The sequence below is a fragment of the Schistocerca americana genome, chromosome 1 (genome assembly GCF_021461395.2).
Source record: "Schistocerca americana isolate TAMUIC-IGC-003095 chromosome 1, iqSchAmer2.1, whole genome shotgun sequence".
In the NCBI taxonomy this organism is placed as follows: domain Eukaryota; kingdom Metazoa; phylum Arthropoda; class Insecta; order Orthoptera; family Acrididae; genus Schistocerca; species Schistocerca americana.
Window position 1 is genome coordinate 614,933,786 of NC_060119.1, and position 12,260 is coordinate 614,946,045.

Consider the following 12,260-nt stretch of genomic DNA (forward strand, 5'->3'; position numbering starts at 1 on the left):
ATAGGACGTGCGTTAAGACATCAAGGAGTAACTTACATGGTGGTGGAGGGAGCTGTAGTGGGTAAAAACTGTAGAGGAAAAGAGAGATTGGAATTCATTCAGCAAATATTTGAGGACATAGGTTGCAAGTGCTACTCTGAGATGAAGAGGTTGTGGGACAGGAAAAGAATTAGTGACGGGCCGCATCAGACCAACCAGATGTCTAATGACTCAGAAAAGACTGTTATTAAGTGAGAGAAAAGCCTGACAAGGAAATCATTCTTATTTCGTAAATACAAATCACAAAAGTAATGAATCGAAGTCTCACGTAGAGAACAGGGAAAATTTACTGAGAACTTCTTATATCACTGTGAGGTCCTTATGTAAGCTGCACTAATAACAATTTCTGCAAATATCCCTAAGTCTCCGAGGAACGTAAATCAGAGATGACGGTCGCCTGGGCATCGGGTTAGTTGGCCGGCTACGTGACGAACGGCTCTTTGCTCACCAGGACGCCCGCTGACGGCTCTGCAGGCGAGCAGTGTCTCACACAGCAGTGGCTCGGGACGCCTGCTACTGGACGTAAATCTACAGTGTTTCTACCACCTGTGTTCCTGTAGATCAAGTTCAGGCGTTCTAAAGTCATGAATATTTAGTTCTTATTGGAGTGTGTTACTGAAACCCCCAACCTAACTGGTAGAAGTAACTCTGTATTCGAACTAATGTGTTGTGTGTTGCTTTCTTGAACCTCAAGCCTATTTCAAAAGCAAGAGTGCAATCGTATTTCATTTTGTCATCTGTGTCACACATTCATATCTGTGAGTAAACTTTACTCCTGGAAATGGAAAAAAGAACACATTGACACCGGTGTGTCAGACCCACCATACTTGCTCCGGACACTGCGAGAGGGCTGTACAAGCAATGATCACACGCACGGCACAGCGGACACACCAGGAACCGCGGTGTTGGCCGTCGAATGGCGCTAGCTGCGCAGCATTTGTGCACCGCCGCCGTCAGTGTCAGCCAGTTTGCCGTGGCATATGGAGCTCCATCGCAGTCTTTAACACTGGTAGCATGCCGCGACAGCGTCGACGTGAACCGTATGTGCAGTTGACGGACTTTGAGCGAGGGCGTATAGTGGGCATGCGGGAGGCCGGGTGGACGTACCGCCGAATTGCTCAACACGTGGGGCGTGAGGTCTCCACAGTACATCGTTGTTGTCGCCAGTGGTCGGCGGAAGGTGCACGTGCCCGTCGACCTGGGACCGGACCGCAGCGACGCACGGATGCACGCCAAGACCGTAGGATCCTACGCAGTGGCGTAGGGGACCGCACCGCCACTTCCCAGCAAATTAGGGACACTGTTGCTCCTGGGGTATCGGCGAGGACCATTCGCAACCGTCTCCATGAAGCTGGGCTACGGTCCCGCACACCGTTAGGCCGTCTTCCGCTCACGCCCCAACATCGTGCAGCCCGCCTCCAGTGGTGTCGCGACAGGCGTGAATGGAGGGACGAATGGAGACGTGTCGTCTTCAGCGATGAGAGTCGCTTCTGCCTTGGTGCCAATGATGGTCGTATGCGTCTTTGGCGCCGTGCAGGTGAGCGCCACAATCAGGACTGCATACGACCGACGCACACAGGGCCAACACCCGGCATCATGGTGTGGGGAGCGATCTCCTACACTGGCCGTACACCACTGGTGATCGTCGAGGGCACACTGAATAGTGCACGGTACATCCAAACCGTCATTGAACCCATCGTTCTACCATTCCTAGACCGGCAAGGGAACTTGCTGTTCCATCAGGACAATGCACGTCCGCATGTATCCCGTGCCACCCAACGTGCTCTAGAAGGTGTAAGTCAACTACCCTGGCCAGCAAGATCTCCGGATCTGTCCCCCATTGAGCATGTTTGGGACTGGATGAAGCGTCGTCTCACGCGGTCTGCACGTCCAGCACGAACGCTGGTCCAACTGAGGCGCCAGGTGGAAATGGCATGGCAAGCCGTTCCACAGGACTACATCCAGCATCTCTACGATCGTCTCCATGGGAGAATAGCAGCCTGCATTGCTGCGAAAGGTGGATATACACTGTACTAGTGCCGACATTGTGCATGCTCTGTTGCCTGTGTCTATGTGTCTGTGGTTCTGTCAGTGTGATCATGTGATGTATCTGACCCCAGGAATGTGTCAATAAAGTTTCCCCTTCCTGGGACAATGAATTCACGGTGTTATTATTTCAATTTCCAGGAGTGTATGTCGATAAAAGATAATCTGGTGCCACAAAACTGTATACGATGTAAAAGTGACCATAACTGAAGTAATTACACAGGTACCACAATTAACTTGGTACTATGCCACATTTGTCGTTCTTAAGTTTTATGAAGTATTGAATATGTCACAGGTGAAGCGTTTCTTCAATGACAACGCAAACGACACTCATTGCTCAATATGTACTACACAGTTTTACGAGAGTTTGTCGTGGAACAAACCAATGTATTTTTGACCTGTATTAATGTAGGTCGTTTAAATGGATAGTTTAAAGCGAATTTGTTTATGTATTATGTTTCACAATATGTATCGCAAATTTGTAGTGAGCTAGCTTTTTGTTGGATCGTCCTTGTACATATGCCACTGTCACGTGAAATATTTTCTAGTCCTGTAAATATACAATTTTTTTCGTTCAGTTTTATAAGAGTTTCCTTCAGATATGCAGACTATGAAACAAAATTTTTTACACCTTGAGAACTTCCGAAAAGATAGCCGTAGATTTTCATGAGAAATATTATAGAGCCGGCCAGTATGGCCGAGCGGTTCTAGGCGCTTCAGTCCGGAACCGCGTTGCTGCTACGGTCGCAGGTTCGAATCGTGCCTCGGGCATGGATGTGTGTGACGTCCTTAGGTTAGTTAGGTCTAGGGGACTGATGACCTCGAATGGTAAATAGTGCTTAGAGCCTTTTGAACCATTTGAATATTCTAGATTATTTACATTCCAGCTTTGTTATCAGTACTTTTCACGAGAAATGTTAAACCCTTCATATTCTGCAAGATGGTCAGGAACAGTGTGAAAAGCTTGTAAGAGTACTGCTGGCTAGGATGTGCTGAGGAATAACTGTTAAGAAAAAAATCGATACATTATGCCGTTTTCGAGTTATTTAGCACTGGAATTATCCAATTATCCCGCTGACAGCACGAATTCCAGCGGCCCATCAGATATAGTAAGTTACAGTTGCTGTAATCTTCTGGTTGATAGAATATGAGACTGCTCAGCAATTGACTCTGGTTCGATTCTTACTACAGTCACATTTCCAATTTTTATATCGCTCTCTTTTTCGGGTTTAGGAAACCAAACAAAGACACCATCTACTGCGAGCCGCTTGAATCTGCGTGTGCAACGGCCTGATTGCCTAACTTCAATGCTAATTAGCTCGGAAACGGCGAAACTTTCTTCGAATTTTGTTTTCTTCAAAATTTCTCACCGCAACAAAAGCTTTTCAGACTGTTTCTGACCACCTTCCACATCTGCAAGACGTTACATTCTGTCACTGTTTGCTCACAGCTGCGACTTAATCGTACTAGAGTTCGCACACCTTCTCCATTCTTCCGTCATATTTTCATTACATTTGTCAATGAACAGATTTTCGGCAGGTGCCTCGCTACCCTACCCTGGGGATGAGAGGCGCCGTCAAAGCAAAGAGGCTTTCTTTCATATGTCAGTTACTATAAGAGGACAATCAAAAAGTTTCCATTCGAAGGTCGTGCAGTCTACAAATGTTATGCTTGTCAGGTAATATAGCTGTGAACCTTGAGGCAATTGCCGGCCGCGGTGGCCGTGCGGTTCTGGCGCTGCAGTCCGGAACCGCGGGACTGCTACGGTCGCAGGTTCGAATCCTGCCTCGGGCATGGGTGTGTGTGATGTCCTTAGGTTCGTTAGGTTTAAGTAGTTCTAAGTTCTAGGGGACTTATGACCTAAGATGTTGAGGCCCATAGTGCTCAGAGCCATTTGAACCATTTTGGGGCAATTATTCCACCAACGGCAGGTTGGAAGACATATTTTATTGCTTATTTAGACTGACCAGATTAGGGCCTTAAAACCCTCTCTTACCTCTGACCCGGAACTACTGAGACAAAAAAATTTGTAAAAATCACAATATAATTTACATTGTTAATAAAAATAATAATTGATAATAATAGTAATAATGATAAAATAATGGACAAATTAAGAATGATATTAATTAGTTATTCACATAACAGACTCAATAATCTGCATTATTAACAAAATTAATAATTTGCAATAATAATAAAATAATGGAGGCATTAAGAACTATATTGATTAGCTTAGCACTTTTGAAACCTTGTTTGGTACTAGAAGAAATGGAAAGAGGAGAGAACTGAAATGAAACTGACAGTGGTGCCTAGCAAAGAAGGGAATTTCAATAGAGAACTCTGTAAACAAGGAGAGGGAAAAGTGACGAAGGGAGGAGGATTGATGAGAGTGAGCTCCAAGGAGATACAACTATTATGACAGAAGGTAGGCCATTACCTGTCTTCTAAAGTCATTTCTCTAATGTTTGGAGGAAGGTTGATCTAAGGTTGGATTCCTGATACAGAAAATGATTTAAAAAACAAGGCAGTGTTCAGTAGTGGTGCAGAGACGATTTTCTTTGTTGAGAACGATTACTTCAAATACAGGTTATGATGATCTATACGCTCATCAACACGTAGCCATGGTAACGTTTCATAGGATGGAGTGATATGAAATAGCATACATCAGAAATGCATTTTATACAAGCATTCATCGCCAGTTCTAGTCAACATGGAGATCACCATAATCAAGGTTGGACAGTATTTGTTATTCTACAAGCTTCTTTATAAGCTCAAGAGGATATACTTTCTTCTATTTTTGTAATAAATGAAGTGATGCTGACACCTTCTAAAGGGCTGCAGTTGTCTGTTCAGTCCAGTTTAGGTGATGGTCCAGAATCATCCCCAAATTCTTTGCGGGAGAAGAAAAGGTGATATCTGTGCTGTTTAGCATTAAGGGTGGAAGAGATACTCTGAACCGAGGACTAATAAGTGTTGTTTGAACGACTAAGATCGGTTGTGTTTCAGATTGTTCACTTTCAAATCCATATTTTGCGCCAATTCTGATTGAGCGAGATACTCGTTTGGTGAAACGCCGTGCCCTTTTGCATGATGAAGTACATAACTACATGCTGAACATCCTCGTTTCACAGCAATCGACGACTATTCAAGGCCTTTTTTGAGGCACCGAAGGCATGACAATCTTATGGGGAGAAATCAGGACTGTACGACGGGTGATCCATTGTCTGCCACAAGAGTTAACGTAACTTCTGCCTTACGACATTTGCGACATGGGTACGTGCGTTACTATGAAGCAGCAGCGCCTCTTGAAGTACCATTCCAGAACTATGGTTTGCGACAGACATACTGTTCCATACACAATATTCATTCTGCGATGGACGTCTTCCGGTGTTCGTCTTTTGGTAACCGAGTAAAAAATAGCAGCAAGTTCGTCCTGTTTTGTCGCACTGAGTAATAACGTTGCCACAGTTTACGTTTCTGCGTTTACTGCATGCAAAATGGTGACACACGAATATCACACTCGTCCCTTGTCTACATGTAGGCGCTTAAGCACACCCGCATCGGAATCACGCTATATTGGATACACTGCAGCTGCTTCCTAAAACAGAAGATTCCTGGTCGCCCCTCATACTTCAAGTAAGAACTACTGTGAATATCGATTATTAACTAACATAGGCCACAATGATCTATAAGACTGGAGTTCAGTTGAATTGGAATCAGCTTTATAGGAACAAGTTTTAACAGCTTACAGCATGAACACCTGCGTTTCGGTTTGAGCAGTCCTGTAACTACATTGTCGAAAACGACGTTGTAAGTTGCTTGGACAGACGTTCCAAGGGACACCAATGGTCACCGTGGAACTGCTGAATGTGGGTTCCAAAGTGTTGTAGAATTCTGGTGAGGAACGCTGAATATATAACACTCAAGAGAACGAATTTTATGCCAGGCCCAGAAAATTTAGATGATAGTTCCTTTAGATATATTGCAGGACAGGATGTCTCCGCGTGTAAATGGGACCGCAGTAGCCGCACGGGATTAGCCGAGCGGTCTAAAGGCGCTGCAGTCATGGACTGTACGGCTGGTCCCGGAGGAGGTTCGAGTCCTCCCTTGGGCATGGGTGTGTGTGTTTGCTCTTAGGATAATTTAGGTTAAGTAGTGTGTAAGCTTAGGGACTGATGACCTTAGCAGTTAAGTCCCATCAGATTTCACACACATTTGAACATTTTTGGAGCGCAGTATTTCCAGGTCAAAATTGTTAAAGGGGTGCTATTGAACTGAACACGTTCTGGTATGTCATTTAAAGTGGCTGCCGGCCGAAGTGGCCGTGCGGTTAAAGGCGCTGCAGTCTGGAACCGCAAGACCGCTACGGTTGCAGGTTCGAATCCTGCCTCGGGCATGGATGTTTGTGATGTCCTTAGGTTAGTTGGGTTTAACTAGTTCTAAGTTCTAGGGGACTAATGACCTCAGCAGTTGAGTCCCATAGTGCTCAGAGCCATTTGAATAATTTTTTAAAGTGGTTAAGATACAAGGTACTTAATGCCTGTTTGGTCCCTTAAACCTCAAGCAACCAACCAACCAACTTAATGCCTGGACCAGGTACACAGGCAAGTAAGCTGGGCTGGCCGACGTGGTATGGCCAGCATGCATCGACATGTCTTCACTAGTGTAAAGATCAGATCCTCTCAGCTGAGGCACAAATACCATCAAATCGTAAAAATATTTGAGATATACACCATAGCACGCAAAATTAGATCACATTATTTCTTACTTACAATCAAAATGTGCAGATTATTTGTGCCTTGTATTAGCAACAGAATATTTATGTCAACTTCTATTTTACGAAAAGCTATTAATTTTAAATATGTGCTGTTTAATATGATTTATATCCAGGATGAATGTTTGCCAGTATGAGCTTCTGGTATAACAACTCAGTTGTCAGTCCGTAGCATTGACATAACAAACGATCGCCGTTTTCAAATTTGCTTAATGGTTGTATCACCCCCCTCGGTCTCGTAAACTAACGTACGGCTGGGAGAGCGGTGTGCTGACCACATGCACCTCCATATGCGCATCCAGTGACGCCTGTGGGCTGAGGTTGACACAGCGGCCGGTCGGTACCGTTGGGCTTTAATGGCCTGTTCGGGCGGAGTTTAGCTTCTTTTATCACCGTCATGTGTCCTGTCTGAAGTTCACCTGCTGGTGCTTAGTGCCAGTTGTATTATTTATAACAGCCTATAATGGATCAATATGTTCTGTTTGGGACTGCATTATCGGACTTCGTAGCTTTCCCATTGTTTTACGGCTAATCATTACATCCGTAGAGGATGTACCTGTATCGGTGGGAACCGTTACTGTTTCCAATAAAGGACAACATGGCAGCTAAACCTACTTCATTCGCTGTGAATCCCTTCAATTTATAAAAAATTTTCTAGTAAAAAACAATGATTTGAAGATTATTAAATACTGACAAGAAAAAATGTTTTCCCTGTGGCTACCGAACTTTAGAGGAATGATGTGCAGAACGTGCGCTGCAGCGTTTGTGTTGTTATTAGCGTTAATGTCATGACTTTCCATCAGGCGTAGGTGCTCGTACAGTGACGTAGGGTTCTGACACAAGTATCAGTGAGACAGTCAACACGGGTCAGGACAGGGTGAGCACAGCTTTGCTCGTAAAGCAGTTTTATCTCTCCTATCACAATAACAGCAATAGTGGCCGCGCTGAGTGGCCGCGCGGTTACAATTGCCATGTCACGGATTGCGCGCCCCTCCCGCCGGAGGTTCGAGTCCTTCAAATGATTCAAATGGCTCTGAGCACTATGAGACTTAACACCTGAGGTCGTCAGTCCCCTAGACTTAGAACTACTTAAACCTAACTAACCTAAAGACATCACACACAGCCATGCCCGAGGCAGGGTTCGAACATGCGACCGTAGCAGTCACGCGGTTCCGGACTGAAGCGCCTAGAACCGCTCGGCTACAGCGGCGTGTGTGTTATTCTTAGCATAAGCTAATTTAAGTAGTGTGTAAATTTAGGAACTGATGACCTCAGCAGTTTGGTCCCTTTGGAACTGACACGTATTTGAAAATATTTTGAGCAGTAGTACTGTTGCTCTTCGCGAGTATCGACACATTGATGCAATGCAGAGAGGTCTTCTTTCTGCACCGGGGTTGAAGAACATGATTCGGAAGTTCGGTTTGTGAACTGCTTCTGGGAGAGCCCGACGGCCAACTGCGCCACAAATTATTGAAGGCGTTTCTGTTGCCATGGGTGTGAATGCTGGGCTCAGCGCTCGAGCTTCAAGTAGTGTACGAGCTGTGTAACGACAGCTGACCATTTCATGTTCCACCGTTCGAAAAGTGCTATGAGCCATTGTGAAATGGCATCGGTACAAACTTCCAGCCTGTCCTGGATGCAGATGGTCGTCACATTAAACAACGCTCGTAACCTGGAGCGTAAACATGGTTCACAAACAACAAATGTTACCGTCTCATGTGGAAATTAAAATGCGTTTCTTTCAGTGGCTTATTCGTTGTTTCTCCTCCACATGCTCTTAAAAATATTTCTGTAAAATTTCGCGCTCTTACGATCACTTGTTTTTCCTGGGGACCCTCTCAAATAGCGAAAGCTTAATTATAGCGACCTTGTTTATTGCAGTTGTTGTCAGTTCGTTAAATGAGTATGTATTTGCAATTGTGAAGTGAGATATTATGTGAAAAAGTTCAACAGTTGGAACTCTTCACTGTCTACCACAGTGAAGAACCTGTCCCAAGTGCAATATGCTATCAATACGTGTTCGACAATGTCAGTTTCATTATTTCTACAATTACTGGCTGGAATACATTTCACAGCATAAAGGGTATCAAATGGATCACCACAGCCTTAGCTCTCCTAACATCAGTAGGTACCCAGAGGCTTATATTGTCTGTCTTTGCGACAGAAGTAGGAGCTTTGTTTAGCTCTGTGGGGAACCACCAGCTCGCTCTTCACTCTGCAGACCAACGAAGGAGAAAACTGAATGACCACAGTCATACGACCTACTTTCCCTCTCACATCTAGCCTCCATCCGCGCCGCCTCCACCCTGTTACACCCACACTGCTATTCTATTGAACTTAGACGTTTACAAATACTGATCATTGTTCTTAATTCACTTAATTTAAGAGTAAACAGTAATTTTAAATAATTGAAATACTGTTTTCAATAATCTGCTATTTTTCAGCCGCTGTAACGCGTAAACTAATGGTCCTAGAGAAAAAACGAGCAGGATCCTTTTGGTAGGAAATTTAATGTAGTTTAATTTTGCACTGAGAAAAGTTTTCGCTAGTAGCCGCGGCTTTCGAGTTATTGAAGTAAAACATGAGAAAGAGACCTTTGAACGCACCCCCTTCCACCACTGCGCCATTGTCGCACCCACTTGATGGAATTTTTAGTATGTTGTAAATTACACTCTGTCCTACCACAGTGTAAAAATTTGCAACTATACGATTTTCCCCTAATGGACTAATGGAGAAATCGGCGTCTTCAAGATAATGATTACATATGTAGTAATGTGGATCAGACTGTACGTCAATTCGTAGAAAACTATCAGTTTCAGACATGCGAAGATGGTTTGAGGAACAAAACGAATTAACTGTAAATGGACCTAACCACCTCTAAGGAACTGATATCTTATTTTCCAAATTTACGGAAAACAGGCATGTTCATATAAGAAGCGAGAGAATCTGCCGCTCGATACAGCATTAGCTTACATTACGAGCTTGACTGACAGGCTTGTGAAACTTTACTTGAACAAATTCGAAAATCAGCGCTAATCGTCTTCAAGCAATCTGCAACAGGGAATGAATTTAAAATAAGTGATACAAGCAAAATGTATACAAGAATTAATAGCAAAAAGCGATTCCCGAGAAACAAAATAATATTAAAAAATATGAAATGTTAATGCTCGCGTGTACACGGAACACGTCACAAAAAATTAACAAGATGTCTCGTACGCCAGATTCCATTAAGTTGAGACTACGATATACGAGCATTATATACGCTGAAATCAGCTACGCCACTACGATGCCTACATCCACCGACGGGAGCAGCCGTAGAAATCGGTGTTAAGACTGCATATTGTACTGTACTTATTCCTGAGACACAAAAAGCGGCGCCCTCTGGCGGAATACTAGTGTAAAGGTGGACGTTCTAGACGCAGGCTTCATTGGGCTGCCTTCTAGGTGTGAACTGTCAAGTTATCGCTTATTCTAATTTAGCATAGGTTTTGTGATTGGTATCCTATAGTTCTTGCTTTAAATGACATAGAATTCTCTGTTCCATTACCTTCCAATTACGTAACGACTCTGTGAACAGCACATTAAATCGACTTGTTACTCTGCAGCTGCACTATTTTATTTACCACGTATGCTTTTCAGTTTAGTCAGGTATGATCAGACTTAGAAAGTCTTACATTTACTTTCACGTCGCTGAAGATGTACAGTAAATAGCAAAACCAGGGATAATTGTAATATCTGTAAGTGCTGTGTCTACATGATCAATACTAAGTTTTAATTCTATATTTAAATGTGTTTACATACCATTTAGTTTTATATTGAATCCCGAATATACATTTAATAATAATAATAACTCTGCCACTGCCGGTTCCAGGCTGGGGGGCCTCATCTCGCAAGTGATGAGAAAGGAGGAGGAGAACCTCATTAAAGAACCTGAGTCCACCAGGCTCAGGATGGTAGTGCACAGTGAGGCCCCCTGTGTGTGGTTACAGGGAAAACCTGGTCAACGCTCTCAAAGACGGTAAAGGAGTTCCGATTTCCGACGTCAGAGAGAACGGAAGAACAACTCATAGAAACCTTGTCAGCATCTGCTCGCAGGGAGGGGCTAAAGGTCAGCCGCCTACTGTTAAAATGATTGGCGCCGCTGTAAAGAGAGCGCTGGGACTAACCACTCTAGTAGTATCCACCCAGAGAAAGGTGTAATCACAAATGATGCACAGTCATGAATCGTGGGAGGAATACTATCTACATCCCAAGAGGTAATTAACCCACAGTTGCCCACTGCAGTACTGCAACCGGACTATCGGATTGTGGGGAGTTCGGCCACCACGAAAGCAGAGGGAGACCTCTGGCAGACTTTCAATCAGAGTAAAGTCGTACATGTAACAGTGAGCACAAATACAATAGAGTAGGTAAACTACGTGAACTATAAAAGGTACTGGACGAACGAAAGATCCTGATATTGGCAGCCAAGAAACAAGCATAACAGGCAACACTGAAGAGCGAAACAGAGAGGCAAATAGCCTAAGGAGCTCTGCCTCTGGGAATGACATGTACAGTCGACAAGAGCATCCGGCGATCAATAACAGAAGGGAAACCAACAAACAACTGACAACGATGAGGCGCAAATATACGCGTAAGTCCTACACGACAATCAACGCACGTGCACCAGTAAACCGATATAAGAAGAGAGCAAGAAAGGTTCCGATAAGTACTGGAATGAATTAGAGAAAACCATGAGAACAATCCCTAAAGGCGACGTTAAAGTCTTATTGGTGATTTGAAGTCACAGTTAGGCAATGGAAAATAGATTCAGAGAAACCATATGGCAAAACCCAGGACACAGATTCACTGACACGAATGGCCAGAGATTGGTCGAGCTGTGTTAACAACACAATGTGAGGATAATGTCAACTCACTTCAAGAAATAGTTTACGAAAATTAACACGGTCGCAGGTTCGACTCCTGCCTCGGGCATGGATGTGTGTGATGTCCTTAGATTAGTTAGGGTTTAAGTCACGGCTGTAAAATTCTAACGCGAATTCTTTACAGACGAATGGAAAAACTAGTAGAAGCCGACCTTGCGGAAGATCAGTTTGGATTCCGTATTAATATAGGAACACGTGAGGCAACACTGACCCTACGGCTTATCTTCGAAGCTAGATTAAGGAAAGGCAAACCTACGTTTCTAGCATTTGTAGACTTAGAGAAAGCTTTTGACAATGTTGACTGGAATACTCTCTTTCAAATTCTGAAGGTGGCAGGGGTAATTATAGGGAGCGAAAGGCTATTTGCAATTTGTATAGAAACCAAATGGCAGTTATAAGAGTTGAGGGGCATGAAAGGGAAGCAGTGGTTGGGAAGGGAGTGAGACAGGGTTGTAGCCTCTCCCCGATGTTATTCAATC